This window comes from Xyrauchen texanus, chromosome 44 (assembly GCF_025860055.1).
Source record: "Xyrauchen texanus isolate HMW12.3.18 chromosome 44, RBS_HiC_50CHRs, whole genome shotgun sequence".
Classification (NCBI taxonomy): domain Eukaryota; kingdom Metazoa; phylum Chordata; class Actinopteri; order Cypriniformes; family Catostomidae; genus Xyrauchen; species Xyrauchen texanus.
In genome coordinates this window covers 240,001-254,881 of record NC_068319.1, presented here as the reverse complement: position 1 = coordinate 254,881, position 14,881 = coordinate 240,001, and the positions used below count along the sequence as shown (strand labels likewise).

The following is a 14,881-nucleotide window of genomic DNA, read 5'->3' as shown; positions in this document are numbered from 1 at the left end:
AATAATGTATTAATTAAGAGGACAAAGGGACATGGGTTTTATAAGATATGCTCATACATCTAAATCATAAGTCTTTCAAATTGTTGTTCATTTGTCCATAACAGGGTGGACATTTTTGGTCCTCCTCTTCTTTTATTTTGTTACATAATTGCTTAAATGTATTTACCTGAGCTTGACCAAAACCATTTTTGAAATGTTTTACATCTCCCTCTCATGATTACAGAAGTGATTAAAAAATGTTTTATAATGCCCAAGAGGCACTGAATACCTGAAATGACCCAACCAGTTCTGCACCGTATGTGAATAGTTCTACTGACTAATCTAAATGGGCTAGCAGTAGTGTGTAAGGTCATCACTTTTAACCTTGTGGGTTCATTTTCAATGCATGCTTTTAAAAATATATTTTACTGGGTCATGAATAATTATGAAAATGAATATTCTGTATTATTAATGTAGTTCTGGCCAGTAATGCAAAAATTCATGTTTTTAATCAGTATTTTGTCTTGTTGTCCAGTACAAGTATCTAAACAAACTTAAACAGAAGACTTTAGTATGCCATTCTCTTGCAGTCTGGTTCTGATTCTGATGTGCTTTTGACCTTCAGCTGTAACCAAACAAACAGGAAGTGCCTCTGATCATGGACATTGTATTTCCTGTTGGTTATTGGACGACTTTATTAGTTTTATGTTGCTCATTAAGAGTCCTGTGACTGGATCATCAGGTGAGAAACTGAAAATGTTTTGTAGATATTTGTAGATTTAAGACTGATCACGAGGGTCACAGTTGGTCAGTTTTAATAATGACTACTGAAGTAATGAAAGTTACTGGTTTGTAACTAGTTAATGAGTCATTTTACAGGTATTTTTATGGTCTGCACAAACACAAACTGCTGGAGGCAACAACACATGAACTTAAATCACCTCTAGATGGTGGTAGAACATTAATGGTTTTGATCTAGAAGTGTTTAATGGGGTGGCAACACTAAAGCAAGCGCCCATGTGTAATGTACCAAGCTTCATTGCAACATGTACTAGTTCATTAATTGGAGTCACAATCAAATTATAAATGTCCATGAATTTGTGATACAACTGCATTTCCACAGGAACCACATGGCAACCATTTTGCTACTGATTTGCCAACATCATTTTTACAGATATTTTTGCTTTATAAATTATAACAAAATGTATCAATCCAGAGCACCAAGACATTATCTATCAAGCACATCAACAAATGCTAAATGTTCCTTATCTTCACATAGAGAACCGGCGATCTAGACACACATCAGCACTTTAAGTGTCCGCATGGATGAAGCATGAAATTCTGAAAATACAGTCCAGTTGGTCTGTCACCTCTGTAACACCTTAAATAATCCATTTGAAAGCAAAGATTAAAACAAAGTTAGTCCTAAATAAAAATAAACTGCACAGGAAACAACTGGGACCTGCTGATTTTAATACAGCTTGGAAATGCTCCGCCCATCTTTGGACAACGGCTGTTTGGTCCGTAATAAGGGTCAGTTCATCAGAGTTCTCAGAGGGCAGACAGTGTGGGATTTTGGGCAATTAAATGTGTGGATATCATGCCTGTCTGCATAGTATTGTATCTCTTGAGTCTAGGATATCCATTTACATTTACTCATTTACCAGACGCTATTATCCAAAGCGACTTACTAAAGAGGAACACCACATCATAAGGAGACAGAGGTACGAAAAGTGCTGCATTACAATGTTTCACTAGCATCAGAATAGTATCCAAGACAGATTAGAGTGCAACAAGAATATATATATATACATTTACATTTATGCATTTGGCAGATGCTTTTATCCAAAGTGACTTACAGAGCACTTATTACAGGGACAATCCCCCCGGAGCAACCTGGAGTTAAGTGTCTTACTCAAGGACACAATGGTGGTGACTGTGGGGATCAAACCAGCAACCTTCTGATTACCAATGTATTATACAGAGCACTTATTACAGGGACAATCCCCCCGGAGCAACCTGGAGTTAAGTGTCTTACTCAAGGACACAATGGTGGTGACTGTGGGGATCGAACCAGCGACCTTCTGATTACAAATGTATTATACAGAGCACTTATTACAGGGACAATCCCCCCGGAGCAACCTGGAGTTAAGTGTCTTACTTAAGGACACAATGGTGGTGACTGTGGGGATCAAACCAGTGACCTTCTGATTACCAATGTATTATACAGTGCACTTATTACAGGGACAATCCCCCCGGAGCAACCTGGAGTTAAGTGTCTTACTCAAGGACACAATGGTGGTGACTGTGGGGATCAAACCAGTGACCTTCTGATTACCAATGTATTATACAGTGCACTTATTACAGGGACAATCCCCCCGGAACAACCTGGAGTTAAGTGTCTTACTCAAGGACACAATGGTGGTGACTGTGGGGATCAAACCAGTGACCTTCTGAGTACCAATGTATTATACAGTGCACTTATTACAGGGACAATCCCCCCGGAGCAACCTGGAGTTAAGTGCCTTACTCAAGGACACAATGGTGGTGACTGTGGGGATCAAACCAGCAACCTTCTGAGTACCAGATATGTGCTTTAGCCACTACACCAGCACCACTCCATATATATAATGTTTTATGAGTGAATGGTTACAGTTTCCCTTCCACCGTTGATTCTGCAGTTGTCGTAGAGAGGATTTATCTCCTCTGTTCTTGCCAGTTCTTTTTAAGGGATACAGAAGATGGATTATTGAGGAGAGCAGAGATGTGTGTGGAATTTACCTCGATCAAGTCTGATGTCTTTTCCTGAGGTAGCCAATGGATTCAACTGCTGCTTCGTGAAGTGATGTAGTTCTGGAGGACCAATTACTATCAATCGTCCTTCTTCATGCTTAACAACAGGGCATCAACAGTTGTTCTGTGCCTCTGCATGAACAGCAACCTGGGAAAAGTTTACATTCTTGAACTACATGACACACCATGTTAACTTTATTGACTTCATCAATTCTATTTGGCATGAAGGATTATTCTACAAACTTCTTTAAAGTGGTGTACGGGGGTAAAGCCTACAGAATATTTTGGTTTTACAGATTAATCTGTGCAGATTTTGCTTTTTTGAACTATCAGTTATCTGCAAAAATCTCTACCAATAGTTTTATATTCCTGGTCTGTCGGAGGAAAACAACAACTGTAGTTTTGTTAACGGTGTTAGTCAGGAGATTTTACTGCACTTCAGTGACAATTAAGGTACATCTTTGACTATAAGTGAATATTTTAGGTTAATCCAACTGAAGTTTCGGCATTTGACACTTTTTGATTTTGAGCCACTATGTTGCGGGCTGATCTCAGCTGTACAGTATTAGCAAATAGTACTTAAATAGTGAGAGAACTGTAGCGGTGCACCCCTCCTCCTGCGGAGACCTGTCTAGGGTAAAGACCTGCTCCACTGAGCAAGGACACCGCCCACTACGATACCCCCTCCTGTTTCATGAAGGCGAAAATCTGCACGCAGACGCTATAGACTATGCACCGCTAATTTACAATTTAATTTGACGGCGCTAGTGGCGGATATTACCTACTTCAGCTTCAAAGCGATTTGTTTTCATGGAAAGATATTAATTAGAGTGTCATAAGATATCTCACGGTCTGGGACAGCAAACTGAAATGTGTCTGTGGGCCTGTCAATCAATGTAGCATATTCTCACAGTATTGCAGCTGCAGTGACTTAATGAGGCTTAATGACATTTTTATGTCATGTAGTTCATAACAGTTGCCAGTTGAGGGCGCTGTTGCACTTCTGTTGTTTATAACAACCATTTCTGCTCAATATCACTCTCAATAAAGTTTATTTGGTATCTTTGTGCGGGTTTTGGAAAGGGGTGTGTGGCTAATTCTCACTCTCACACACACACACATTCTCTCTCACACACACACAGACACACACACAGACACACACACTCACACACACACATTCTCTCTCTCACACACACACAGACACACACACACACACACACAGACACACACTCACATACACACATTCTCTCTCACAAACACACACACACTCACATACACACATTCTCTCTCACAAACACACACACACTCTCACACACACATTCTCTCTCACAAACACACACAGACACACACACTCTCACACACACACATTCTCTCTCACAAACACACACGGACACACACACTCACACATTCTCTCACAGACACACACACTCTCTCACACACACATTCTCTCTCACAAACACACACAGACACACTCTCACACACACATTCTCTCTCACAAACACACACAGACACACACACTCTCTCACACACACATTCTCTCTCACAAACACACACACACACTCTCTCACACACACATTCTCTCTCACAGACACACACACACTCTCTCACACACACATTCTCTCTCACAAACACACACAGACACACACTCTCACACACACATTCTCTCTCACAAACACACACAGACACACACACTCTCACACACATTCTCTCTCACAAACACACACAGACACACACACTCTCACACACACACATTCTCTCTCACAAACACACACAGACACACTCTCACACACACATTCTCTCTCACAAACACACACACAGACACACACACTCTCACACACATTCTCTCTCACAAACACACACAGACACACACTCTCACACACATTCTCTCTCACAAACACACACAGACACACTCTCACACACACATTCTCTCTCACAAACACACACAGACACACACACTCTCACACACACACATTCTCTCTCACAGACACACACACACACTCTCACACACACATTCTCTCTCACAAACACACACAGACACACACACTCTCACACACACACATTCTCTCTCACAAACACACACAGACACACACACTCTCACACACACACATTCTCTCTCACAAACACACACAGACACACACACACTCTCACACACACATTCTCTCTCACAGACACACACACTCTCTCACAAACACACACAGACACACACACACTCTCACACACACACATTCTCTCTCACATACACACATTCTCTCTCACAAACACACACAGACACACACACACTCTCACACACACACATTCTCTCTCACACACACAACACACACAGACACACACACACTCTCTCACACACACATTCTCTCTCACAAACACACACAGACACACACACACTCTCACACACACACATTCTCTCTCACAAACACACACAGACACACACACACTCTCTCACACACACATTCTCTCTCACAAACACACACAGACACACACACACTCACACACACACACACATTCTCTCTCACACACACACATTCTCTCACACACACACACACACACTCTCACACACATTCTCTCTCACAAACACACACAGACACACACTCACACACACATTCTCTCTCACAAACACACACAGACACACACACACTCTCACACACACATTCTCTCTCACAAACACACACAGACACACACACTCTCACACACACATCTCTCTCACAAACACACACAGACACACACTCTCACACACACATTCTCTCTCACAAACACACACAGACACACACACTCTCACACACACATTCTCTCTCACAAACACACACAGACACACACACACTCTCACACACACATTCTCTCTCACAAACACACACAGACACACACACTCTCTCACACACACATTCTCTCTCACAAACACACACAGACACACACTCTCACACACACATTCTCTCACAAACACACACAGACACACACTCTCACACACACACATTCTCTCTCACAAACACACACAGACACACACACTCTCTCACACACACACATTCTCTCTCACAAACACACAGACACACACACTCTCTCACACACACATTCTCTCTCACAAACACACACAGACACACACACTCTCACACACACATTCTCTCTCACAAACACACACAGACACACACACTCTCACACACACATTCTCTCTCTCACAAACACACACAGACACACACACACTCTCACACACACATTCTCTCTCACAAACACACACAGACACACACACACTCTCACACACACATTCTCTCTCACAAACACACACAGACACACACACTCTCACACACACATTCTCTCTCACAAACACACACAGACACACACACACTCTCACACACACATTCTCTCTCACAAACACACACAGACACACACACACTCTCACACACACATTCTCTCTCACAAACACACACAGACACACACACTCTCACACACACATTCTCTCTCACAAACACACACAGACACACACACATCTCTCACACACACATTCTCTCTCACAAACACACACAGACACACACACTCTCACACACATTCTCTCTCACAAACACACACAGACACACACATCTCTCACACACACATTCTCTCTCACAAACACACACAGACACACACACACTCTCACACACACATTCTCTCTCACAAACACACACACAGACACACACACACACACACACATTCTCTCTCACAAACACACACACAGACACACTCTCACACACACATTCTCTCTCACAAACACACACACAGACACACACACACATTCTCTCTCTCGCAGACACACAGACTCTCTCTCTCTCTCTCTCTCTCATTCTGAGGTTCATCAGACATGTCAGGATGGGAGGCTGATGATGATGATGATGATGATGATGATGATGATGATGATGATGATGTGTTTCTCCGTGGGCTTCGGGCCGAGAGGTGAAGTGAAGAAGAGCTCGAGATGATGAAGAATGACTGAATGAGGCACGCGTCTGGTATGTTACAGTCCTTCATAATGCTGCTCTGTATGTCTTACATAAGAACCATCTTCATCATCTTCATCTTCCGTTCGGAGGAGCACGACACACACACACACACGAGGTGTTCTGATGATCCGTGACACGTGTGTTTCTGCTCCTCTCGATCATCATCGGTTCGGTTTGAGCGGGTTCTGGTCGCCATGGAGACCCGTCGAACCCCGTTACATCATCGTTAGATAGATATTAATATAATGTTTGATTAATCTCCGTTAATAAAGTGCTGCTGTGGTGCAGATCAACTTTTCATCCCCTGAAACTTTATTGTTGTGTTTACTGTTGTGACACTTTAATAATGTCAAGTCAGCAACTCTCTAAAATGACTCTTAAATGACTCTTAAATGACTCTTAAATGACTCTTAAATGACTCTTAAATGACTCTTTCCACATGTTGGAAATTAGATTAAAATTGTTTAGTAATCTCAACACATGCGTAGAAATAACCTGTTAACCAAATTAAACTCAAATAAAATAAATACAAATAAACATGTTAAAAATGCAGTTTTGCTTCTAAAACAAGATAAAAGCAAATTGATTTTGTTTTAGGATTTTAAGACTGAAAAACAACGTTTTCATCATATGATATTTGCCCTAATATCAAAACATGATGATCTAATGTGGCTGTTCTTAATCAAAAGCTCATTTGCATGTGGAAATAACCAGCGGCTAGTTTTCCAGAACTCTATTTGTTTGTGAGCGTTAGCATAAAGCTATGTGACATGTTTACACAATGTTTATTTCTATTTCTTCTGCTCCAAACTTCAAATGTGCGTCTCTGTCTGCTGGTAAGAATGTAACATCATAAGAAGTGTTTCATTGCTGTTCAAATCCCGATATCGATTCTTAAAGGGACAGTACACCCAAAAAAAAGGTTTTCGGATTGACGGTCTCAGACGCGGAGGCAACTGAGATTCGTCCTCCGCCACCCGGATTGAGTCACTACACCACCACGAGGACTTATGCTGCGTTCACTTACAACGCACAGAACATTTTCAGCTAGCGCGAGTTTGACCGCTGGATTATAAATGTGTGTTTAAACTGCCGTTCACGAGAGTAACGGGACTCGAGTATTCCCGCTTCTCTTCCGGAAAAGGACAGGAGGCGGGGCTTCTACGACTTCATAGTAAAGTTCATCCGGAATCAAGTAGTCGTGCATATTTTCAGAACTTACCAGGAAGTCCAACTTCCTCCAAGCAACGTCTTTATTCGTCCGGTCTCTGCACATGTATGACGTTGTTTCGTACAATTCCGGGTGCCAGCACTGGACTGGGAAGAGAAATCAGCCCGGGATATTACATGGCAACTGGCCCAGGGGGGGTTTGAGCCAAATGTTGTTTGGGGGGAGGGGTCATTGTCCTTTTCTGCATATCGCGGCGCTATTTAGTGGTACGTTTTGCATAGCGCCGCGGGTCATTTTAGCTTATTATTTCTTCTGCTACTCCATCAGTACGTCAGTGACATCGGACAATCTCAATGCTGATAGTCTTTCATGACAACGTGTCATGCGAATTTCTCGCTAGAGTTGAAAAATGTAAATTCGCAGGAATACGCTAATGAAGCGATTTGCGTGTTCGAGTCGCGTCATTCGCGCAAATTTGCATCTGATCACATCATTAGTCATTGATTATTTGCATAGACTTTGTATGTAATCACGCCGCGTGAAACGCTCGCTCTGTGTTGTATGTGAACGCACCATTAGAGCGCATCGGGGAGAGAAATAAAGAATCGTGAGTTAAACACATTCAGTGTGTAGATGTGTGAGACAGGCCGCTAGCTCAGAAATCTGATGAATCTGGGATTCTCTTATAGAATATATTTGATCATTATTTCACTTTTGTGAACAGTTATCTGAAAAGTGTTTTAATGTCAGATGTATTTTACACATATTATAATAACCACATGACTGATCTTCTTCTTTGAACATGTTAAACTATCCACACAGTTATTATCAGTCTTAAAGGATTTTAAGGTTGAGGCAGCGTTACCGTTCCCCTCCGCCCCAGTTAAATCAATGACATGCATAAGCTCCTAATTAAAGTGTATTTGAGACGCACTTCTACACATGCTGTCCTCACAAACCGAATTATTCCTGACAGTATAATCATGCCACGGATCAGATTGTGACGCCCACGTAAGAGTTGGTAGAAGAGTCTCTGACCGACAGTGATCGCTCTCAGTGAAACGCTTCTCTCGCTGAAATGCACCGTTTGAGACTTTCGGCTTTTTGTTTGGCAGGTTTAATGAGTGTGAAAGAATCCCTGAGGGGTCTGATCTGTCCCAATGTTTTAACGGCACAGAACGCCGCCACATTGTGCATCTGCCATTGTGAGCGCTGACGGATTGAGCCGTGTGTTGCCATGGAGACGATGGCTGCCTGGATCACGTTTCCCACTAAAAGAGAAACATTTCCCTCCACCAAACACAGGAAACATGGCCGGGCATGTGTAGAACATCATGTGAAGGTCACGGGGTCATCAGGTGCAGGACACGTGTGTTTTGATTTTGCCACACGTCTGATCCACTGAAAACTCTTTCCATTCCCATATACTTTGGAAAACAACATCGTTAGGAAACTGATCACTGATTGGTTTGGATGGAGCTGCAGATGTTTCATGAATGTTGTGATGCAGCAGTTTTAGGTCATATTCACACGTAACACGGGTCTGAATCACATTGAATCTGACATTTTTAATTGCGATTTGAGCCACATGTGAAGTGTGAACTGGGCTGAAATTCATTCATTCCCTTTTTCAATGTAATTCAACATTTGTCATGGCGTGTTTAATTTTTACCCATGACATGAATTATAAACTACTATATCAATTATAATATATAAAGTATTAAAGATTGACGTGCTTGAATATATTTATTTTGAATACTGTAGGTCTCTAATGTCGCTTTAAGCAGTTCATTTAGACAAAGATACATTTGTGTCATAATGTTGATCGCCACAAATATTAATTTGGACTCGTTCCTCCTTTTCTTTAAATGTGTGTTCCAGTGAGACACTTCCAATGCAAGTCAATGGGGTTTAATCTGTACACATTAAAACACCTGCACATTTCTGTCTTAAACTAGAGTTTATTAACACATTAATTCAGTGTGATTAATTACACTCACCTAAAGGATTATTAGGAACACATACTAATACTGTGTTTGACCCCCTTTCACCTTCAGAACTGCCTTAATTCTACGTGGCATTGATTCAACAAGGTGCTGAAAGCATTCTTTAGAAATGTTGGCCCATATTGATAGGATAGCATCTTGCAGTTGATGGAGATTTGTGGGATGCACATCCAGGGCACGAAGCTCCCGTTCCACCACATCCCAAAGATGCTCTATTGCACCACCACCACCAGCCTGCACAGTGGTAACAAGGCATGATGGATCCATGTTCTCATTCTGTTTACGCCAAATTCTGACTCTACCATCTGAATGTCTCAACAGAAATCGAGACTCATCAGACCAGGCAACATTTTTCCAGTCTTCAACTGTCCAATTTTGGTGAGCTCTTGCAAATTGTAGCCTCTTTTTCCTATTTGTAGTGGAGATGAGTGGTACCCGGTGGGGTCTTCTGCTGTTGTAGCCCATCCGCCTCAAGGTTGTGCATGTTGTGGCTTCACAAATGCTTTGCTGCATACCTCGGTTGTAACGAGTGGTTATTTCAGGCAAAGTTGCTCTTCTATCAGCTTGAATCAGTCGGCCCATTCTCCTCTGACCTCTAGCATCAACATGGCATTTTCAGCCCACAGGACTGCCGCATACTGGATGTTTTTCCCTTTTCACACCATTCTTTGTAAACCCTAGAAATGGTTGTGCGTGAAAATCCCAGTAACTGAGCAGATTGTGAAATACTCAGACCGGCCCGTCTGGCACCAACAACCATGCCACGCTCAAAATTGCTTAAATCACCTTTCTTTCCCATTCTGACATTCAGTTTGGAGTTCAGGAGATTGTCTTGACCAGGACCACACCCCTAAATGCATTGAAGCAACTGCCATGTGATTGGTTGATTAGATAATTGCATTAATGAGAAATTGAACAGGTGTTCCTAATAATCCTTTAGGTGAGTGTAACTATATACACTATATACAGTATATAAGTATATAAGTATATACTCTATATACAGTATATACACTATATACATTATATAACTATATACATTATATGCAAATACACTATATACAGTATGTACATTATATACAAATACACTATACAGTATATACATTATATACAAATACACTATATACATTATATGCAGTATATACACTATATACAGTATTACACTGTATACGCTATATACAGTATATACACTATATACATTATATAACTATATACATTATATGCAAATACACTATATACAGTATGTACATTATATACAAATACACTATATACAGTATATACGCTATATACAGTATATACATTATATACAAATACACTATATACAGTATATACACTATATACACTATATACATTATATACAATATATATACTATATACAATATATACACTATATACAGTATTACACTATATACACTATACATTATATAACTATATACAGTATATAAGTATATACACTATATACAGTATTTACACTATATACAGTATATACATTATATACAAATACACTATATACAGTATATACACTACATACAGTATATACATTACACTATATACATTATATACACTATATACAGTATATACACTATATACATTATATACAATATATACACTATATACACTATATACATTACACTATATACACTATATACGTTATATAACTATATACAGTATATAAGTATATACACTATATACAGTATTACACTATACACTATATACAGTATATACACTATATACATTATATACAGTATATACACTATATACATTATATACAGTATATGCAATATATACATTATATACAGTATATACACTATATACATTATATACAGTATATACACTATATACAGTATTTACACTATATACAGTATATACATTATATACAAATACACTATATACAGTATATACACTACATACAGTATATACATTACACTATATACATTATATACACTATATACAGTATATACACTATATACATTATATACAATATATACACTATATACACTATATACATTACACTATATACACTATATACATTATATAACTATATACAGTATATAAGTATATACACTATATACAGTATTACACTATACACTATATACAGTATATACACTATATACATTATACAGTATATACACTATATACATTATATACAGTATATACACTATATACATTATATACAGTATATACACTATATATACTATATACAGTATATACAGTATATACAATATATACAAATACACTATATACATTTTATATCTATATACACTATATACAGTATATACACTATATACAAATACACTATATACATTATATAACTATATACACTATATACAGTATATACACTATATACACTATATATATATAATACACTGACTCTGCTGTGATCAGCGCCATGTTGTTTGTTTGCCCTAAGTGTGGGTGCCTTTTACCCCAAGTGTGGGATCAATTAAATTAAATGGAATGCATTTAAATATGGTCAAAAGTGGTAAATGAAGCTGAAAGAGAGAGTTAATGTTTGAACTTTAACAGGCTAATTTGCCGCATTGACCAATAGGAAGTGGGTTTGTTTGGTAGTGACCTCTGTGTGGGCGGAGCTTCATACACAGGAAGTGGGTTTGTTTGTAGTGACCTCTGTGTGGGCGGAGCTTCATACACATCTACATTGAATGTTCACGGTGGAGAAGTTTCTTTTTATTTTACTCTCACAGAGGATAAAGTGCAGCATTAAAAATAGTTTCTTTGCTGGTTTCACATGCGCTCAACATCCACTCACGCCTTCATCGCCCGCAGAAGTGTAAAGGTAAATGTGTCAGAGCCTTTAGTGTTCGGAACAACAAGCTGTGTGATGTCATCATGCTGCTGTCATGTAATTGACTGAGAGCAGAACACATACGCAGGTGATTCAGGTGGTGATTTCTCGGAAGATACTTTTAGACTTGATCAATATGTGCTGCAAATGGATGTTGAGCCTTCAGATCTCTGTGGAGAAACACTGCTGGAAACATCATGGAGCTTTACACACTGAGAGACATTCTTAAACATCTCCACAACGATGTCTTGAAAAGAACGAATAGTTATTTCTCAGATTTGAGGAGTGAATGCACTTAACTGCATAGAGAGATATAGGATGCTCCCTTGCTCCCTATTTAGTGAATGTCTTAACCTCCAGTGTGCTGTCTGTCTGCACTGGTCTCAGAACACTTATAGAGAGCTATAGGATGCTCCCTTGCTCCCTATTTAGTGCATGACTTAACCTCCAGTGTGCTGTCTGTCTGCACTGATCTCAGAACAGTTATAGAGAGCTATAGGATGCTCCCTTGCTCCCTATTTAGTGCATGACTTAACCTCCAGTGTGCTGTCTGTCTGCACTGGTCTCAGAACAGTTATAGGAGAGCTATAGGATGCACCCTTGCTCCCTATTTAGTGCATGACTTAACCTCCAGTGTGCTGTCTGTCTGCACTGGTCTCAGAACAGTTATAGAGAGCTATAGGATGCTCCCTTGCTCCCTATTTAGTGCATGACTTAACCTCCAGTGTGCTGTCTGTCTGCACTGGTCTCAGAACAGTTATAGAGAGCTATAGGATGCTCCCTTGCTCCCTATTTAGTGCATGACTTAACCTCCAGTGTGCTGTCTGTCTGCACTGGTCTCAGAACAGTTATAGAGAGCTATAGGATGCTCCCTTGCTCCCTATTTAGTGCATGACTTAACCTCCAGTGTGCTGTCTGTGTACACTGGTCTCAGAACAGTTATAAGAGAGCTATAGGATGCACCCTTGCTCCCTATTTAGTGTATGACTTAACCTCTAGTGTGCTGTCTGTCTGCACTGGTCTCTGAACAGTTTGAAACAGTGTGTTACTGGACTTTTAGGTGTGTTACTGGTGTGTTACTGGTGTGTTACTGGTCTTTGAGGTATGTTACTGGTCTGTGAGGTGTGTTACTGGTGTGTTACTGGTCTTTGAGGTGTGTTACTGGTCTTTGAGGTGTGTTACTGGTGTGTTACTGGTGTGTTACTGGTCTTTGAGGTGTGTTACTGGTCTGTGAGGTGTGTTACTGGTGTGTTACTTGTGTGTTACTGGTCTTTGAGGTGTGTTACTGGTGTGTTACTTGTGTGTTACTGGTCTGTGAGGTGTGCTACTGGTGTGTTACTGGTGTGTTACTGGTCTTTGAGGTGTGTTACTGGTGTGTTACTGGTCTGTGAGGTGTGTTACTGGTCTGTGAGGTGTGTTACTGGTGTGTTACTTGTCTTTGAAGTGTGTTACTGATGCGTTACTGGTCTTTGAGGTGTGTTACTGGTGGGTTACTGGTCTGTGAGGTGTGTTACTGGTGCGTTACTGGTGTGTGAGGTGTGCTACTGGTGTGTTACTGGTGTGTGAGGTGTGCTACTGGTGTGTTACTGGTGTGTTACTGGTCTTTGAGGTGTGTTACTGGTCTTTGAAGTGTGTTACTGTTGTGTTAATGGTCTGTGAGGTGTGTTACTGGTGTGTTACTGGTCTTTGAGGTGTGTTACTGGTCTGTGAGGTGTGTTACTGGTGTGTTACTTGTGTGTTACTGGTCTTTGAGGTGTGTTACTGGTGTGTTACTTGTGTGTTACTGGTCTGTGAGGTGTGCTACTGGTGTGTTACTGGTGTGTTACTGGTCTTTGAGGTGTGTTACTGGTGTGTTACTGGTCTGTGAGGTGTGTTACTGGTCTGTGAGGTGTGTTACTGGTCTTTGAGGTGTGTTACTGGTGTGTTACTTGTCTTTGAGGTGTGTTACTGATGCGTTACTGGTCTTTGAGGTGTGTTACTGGTGGGTTACTGGTCTGTGAGGTGTGTTACTGGTGCGTTACTGGTGTGTGAGGTGTGCTACTGGTGTGTTACTGGTGTGTGAGGTGTGCTGCTGGTGTGTTACTGGTCTTTGAGGTGTGTTACTGGTCTTTGAAGTGTGTTACTGTTGTGTTAATGGTCTGTGAGGTGTGTTACTGGTCTTTGAGGT

At 40.4% G+C, this 14,881-nt stretch overlaps 1 protein-coding gene across 1 annotated transcript in view; it reads left to right on the top strand.

Moving 5' to 3' along the window:
• The first annotated feature begins 6,624 nt into the window (after positions 1 to 6,624).
• Positions 6,625 to 14,881, top strand: part of LOC127636768 (G protein-activated inward rectifier potassium channel 2-like) — a 25,276-nt gene continuing 17,019 nt past the window's right edge. The window contains exon 1 of the mRNA XM_052117486.1: positions 6,625 to 6,743. The gene's annotated coding sequence lies outside the window, so the exon portion shown is untranslated. The remainder of the gene's footprint in view (positions 6,744 to 14,881) is intronic.